The sequence below is a fragment of the Hordeum vulgare genome, chromosome 7H (genome assembly GCF_904849725.1).
Source record: "Hordeum vulgare subsp. vulgare chromosome 7H, MorexV3_pseudomolecules_assembly, whole genome shotgun sequence".
Classification (NCBI taxonomy): Eukaryota; Viridiplantae; Streptophyta; class Magnoliopsida; order Poales; family Poaceae; genus Hordeum; species Hordeum vulgare.
Window position 1 is genome coordinate 434,455,649 of NC_058524.1, and position 5,092 is coordinate 434,460,740.

Genomic DNA, 5,092 nt, shown 5'->3' on the forward strand with positions numbered 1-5,092 from the left:
GGTAAGACGAAGTTGGCTTCCCTGTGATAGTCGGCAGAGCAATCCTTAAATCCTTGGTGATCTGCACCAGCTCTTTTCCGAATGGCATAGTGGTGTCGGGCTGGCAAAACTCCGTGAACTTAACAGGGATGAAGGTGGCCATCTAAACATTGGAAAATCGGAGAGAAGTCAGAAATGATCAGAAGAGGAAATAGAAGATATAAGAGAAAATAGTTTTCTTCCTAAGGCTTTTCCATTCCTAGAGGTTACGTCCTAAGGTCAGCATGTGCTCTGATACCATTTCTGTAGCGACCCGACTCAACGAGTCAAGCCTCTGGTGTTTCTGTACCATCCCAAGATCATGCTGGTACACACACAGTACATAATGTATATATTCAAGAGTGCAATCACACAGCTTTATTAATCGAAATATCATAAAGAGTACTTTATTACAATAAAGGAGTACAATAAAGTGGCTGAAGGCCATCTCATGAGATTATCTAACGAAGACTAAGCGGAAGCATCAGGTAGACGAGTCCATCCGACTCCAAGGGCATGTCGCTGAGCGTAGAATCGTAGCCTCACTCCTGGTCGGAAAAGTACTCTGCAACATGATACGTTGCAGCCGTGTAGGTCAGCATATTGAATATGCTGGCAAATCATCAAGAGAGGGAGAAAAATAATAATCATCTATCTCTACATGCATATTTGGCCGGTGGAGCTATGTTTTGCATAAAGCCAGTTTTCTCCTACAACAAAAGGGGTCGAAAGCAAAATATTACTACATGTTTGTTGTTAACGAGATGGTTCCGCCAACCAGTTCTCGTACCCGAATAGTTGTTAACACCCACATCATTATTAAGTTGTGTCGAGAGTTCAGGGGAAATTCAATGCCTTCGGCTCAAGTTGTCCATGACCGTGGACACGGCTAATCGATTAGGTTGGGTACTCTGCAGAGTTTTGCACACGTTCCCCACAAGGTTTGATCGCCTCCGGGTTTGTCCTCGCACTTCAGGGTGTTTGAAGACCGGATGATCAAAACATGGTCTTTCAACGGGTCCCTCTGAATCCCTGTCGGTGCCCATCCATTCCTACCGTTCGTCTACATCTGCTAGCACCGCCTGTCCAGAGTTGCCGCGTTGTCCAACCAAGCCAGAGCCCATAATGACTTGTGGCTGTGCAGGTAAGCCTTGAGTCTTGAAGTCTCCGTCCGTCTCTTCGAGCCTGGGTGAAGCTTTCCGCAGGATGACATGGCCTCTCCAGCATCCCGGGCATCCACTGGGTTTTCCAGGGAGGCGATCAACCGTCCTTCACCCAGTGTTGCATTGCGTCCGAGGTCTTGAAAATCTTGTCTTAGTCCGGTCTTGGTTATTATATCAATCTCGCATCACTCGTGGAATACACTCAACCGATAACCCGTCTACTAGAGCATAGCATATATAACATTGTCGTCCCGGGGCCAAGTATCGGGGTGTTGGTGTTCCTACCACATGATACTACACCTATGACTAAAGTTTCCAAGTACCTAGGCAGCATGCAAATAGGGCAAAGATGGTGATCTACTATGCATTGAAAACATTGGTAAAAATAACATGATCAAAGATGACTTGCCTTGATCATAGTTGTCCTGCTCGAGCGTCTCTAAGTAACACGCTGCGCACTCCGGATGATCTACCTATAGAAACACAAAGCACACCATAAGCAATTCAATCATGCCACGAGTAAAAATAACATCACATGCAATGATTTGCAAAAGACTACGCAAAAGCATTTATCGCGCGCCGGTAAGGCAGAAACTTGTTTCTGTTGAAAACATCAGTAAAAATACTTTAAAAATTCTACCACAGTAAGATTTTATCACTAGAAAACAGTAGCAAAAAGAATCAACTCAATATCATTTTTCAAACTCCTGGAATAAGCAAAACAATGTTTAAACTAAATCTGCTCTAACTGTGACAGTTGCTTGATCTTCCTGGCGTCCTTGATCACGTGATACTCCAGAGTTCCACTGTGCTTCTCCAAGGTCTGGGCATAAGACAAGAGAGCGTCATTGGTCTTGCTTGAGATGATGTCTCCGTCTTCATTTCTTCGGGATACAGCGAATAGGTCTGGAGAAATAGGGCAGCCTTTGTATTCATCCTTGATACGTCCGAGTGCACAATGGATCGCCATGTCCCTTCCGAGAATCCAGTTGGGTGCGATGAACTTGAAATCCATCGGCTCAGTGCGCGGCTGGAATGTCCTTCCGGGAATATGCACCTCGATCCTGTAGCGTGAATCCTCTGGGTAAGACGAAGTTGGCTTCCCTGTGATAGTCGGCAGAGCAATCCTTAAATCCTTGGTGATCTGCACCAGCTCTTTTCCGAATGGCATAGTGGTGTCGGGCTGGCAAAACTCCGTGAACTTAACAGGGATGAAGGTGGCCATCTAAATATTGGAAAATCGGAGAGAAGTCAGAAATGATCAGAAGAGGAAATAGAAGATATAAGAGAAAATAGTTTTCTTCCTAAGGCTTTTCCATTCCTAGAGGTTACGTCCTAAGGTCAGCATGTGCTCTGATACCATTTCTGTAGCGACCCGACTCAACGAGTCAAGCCTCTGGTGTTTCTGTACCATCCCAAGATCATGCTGGTACACACACAGTACATAATGTATATATTCAAGAGTGCAATCACACAGCTTTATTAATCGAAATATCATAAAGAGTACTTTATTACAATAAAGGAGTACAATAAAGTGGCTGAAGGCCATCTCATGAGATTATCTAACGAAGACTAAGCGGAAGCATCAGGTAGACGAGTCCATCCGACTCCAAGGGCATGTCGCTGAGCGTAGAATCGTAGCCTCACTCCTGGTCGGAAAAGTACTCTGCAACATGATACGTTGCAGCCGTGTAGGTCAGCATATTGAATATGCTGGCAAATCATCAAGAGAGGGAGAAAAATAATAATCATCTATCTCTACATGCATATTTCGCCGGTGGAGCTATGTTTTGCATAAAGCCAGTTTTCTCCTACAACAAAAGGGGTCGAAAGCAAAATATTACTACATGTTTGTTGTTAACGAGATGGTTCCGCCAACCAGTTCTCGTACCCGAATAGTTGTTAACACCCACATCATTATTAAGTTGTGTCGAGAGTTCAGGGGAAATTCAATGCCTTCGGCTCAAGTTGTCCATGACCGTGGACACGGCTAATCGATTAGGTTGGGTACTCTGCAGAGTTTTGCACACGTTCCCCACAAGGTTTGATCGCCTCCGGGTTTGTCCTCGCACTTCAGGGTGTTTGAAGACCGGATGATCAAAACATGGTCTTTCAACGGGTCCCTCTGAATCCCTGTCGGTGCCCATCCATTCCTACCGTTCGTCTACATCTGCTAGCACCGCCTGTCCAGAGTTGCCGCGTTGTCCAACCAAGCCAGAGCCCATAATGACTTGTGGCTGTGCAGGTAAGCCTTGAGTCTTGAAGTCTCCGTCCGTCTCTTCGAGCCTGGGTGAAGCTTTCCGCAGGATGACATGGCCTCTCCAGCATCCCGGGCATCCACTGGGTTTTCCAGGGAGGCGATCAACCGTCCTTCACCCAGTGTTGCATTGCGTCCGAGGTCTTGAAAATCTTGTCTTAGTCCGGTCTTGGTTATTATATCAATCTCGCATCACTCGTGGAATACACTCAACCGATAACCCGTCTACTAGAGCATAGCATATATAACATTGTCGTCCCGGGGCCAAGTATCGGGGTGTTGGTGTTCCTACCACATGATACTACACCTATGACTAAAGTTTCCAAGTACCTAGGCAGCATGCAAATAGGGCAAAGATGGTGATCTACTATGCATTGAAAACATAGGTAAAAATAACATGATCAAAGATGACTTGCCTTGATCATAGTTGTCCTGCTCGAGCGTCTCTAAGTAACACGCTTCGCACTCTGGATGATCTACCTATACAAACACAAAGCACACCATAAGCAATTCAATCATGCCACGAGTAAAAATAACATCACATGCAATGATTTGCAAAAGACTACGCAAAAGCATTTATCGCGCGCCGGTAAGGCAGAAACTTGTTTCTGTTGAAAACACCAGTAAATATACTTTAAAAATTCTGAAAATTCTCCGACAGTAAGATTTTATCACTAGAAAACAGTAGCAAAAAGAATCAAGTCAATATCATTTTTCAAACTCCTGGAATAAGCAAAACAGTGTTTAAACTAAATCTGCTCTAACTTATATTTAAAAAGTTCAAACACAGAAACATTATATGTTTGTAAAAACTACAGGAAATTTGTGAGCTACTGTAAAAAGAATCAATGTAATTGGATGTAGGGATAAAAAGTTGTGGCCAAAACAAGATTGAAAGTTTCTGTTTTTGAAATCTGGACGGAAAATTACAAAACTGCTAGTGCTAATGAGAGGCACACGTGGCAAGTTTCTACTGGCTGTAGTGGCTGTTTGTTTCGTGGCTTCGAGCAAACGGCCTAAGGCTAGCAAAGTCGCCGGTTAATACTTAAGTGGCAAGAAAAACCTGCTGGTTTTCTGAGAATAACCGAAGGGTTACTAGTGTTCTAATCCTAGCCATTGCATGGTGATCTAAAGGCTAGGAGAGATTGCATGCAATATATATAGAGAGAGTCCATCTGTCTGTGGGTGAAATGCTGTGCTGAACTCCAATCTTGTTCCCAAGGTTTCGTGCAGTTGGTGCCAAAATTTTGATGTGAACTGAGTCCCTCTATCGGACAAAATGCTCTTCGGTACTCCGTGCAGACATACGATCCTCGTCATATATATCTTGGCCAGCTTGGCACTCGTGTAAGTAGTCTTTACCGGAATGAAGTGAGCTACCTTGGTCAAACGATCGACCACAACCCAAATAGAATCATAGCCAGAACGGGTCCGAGGTAATCCTGTGATGAAGTCCATACCAAGTTTTTCCCATTTCCATTCGGGTATGGGCAGAGGCTGGAGCAAACCTGCTGGCTTCTGATGCTCGGCTTTTACTCGCTGACAAACATCGCATATTGCTACGAACTCGGCAATGTCTTTCTTCAATCCTGTCCACCAGAAACTTTCTTTCAGATCCAGATACATCTTGGTGTTACCGGGGTGTATCGAGTAC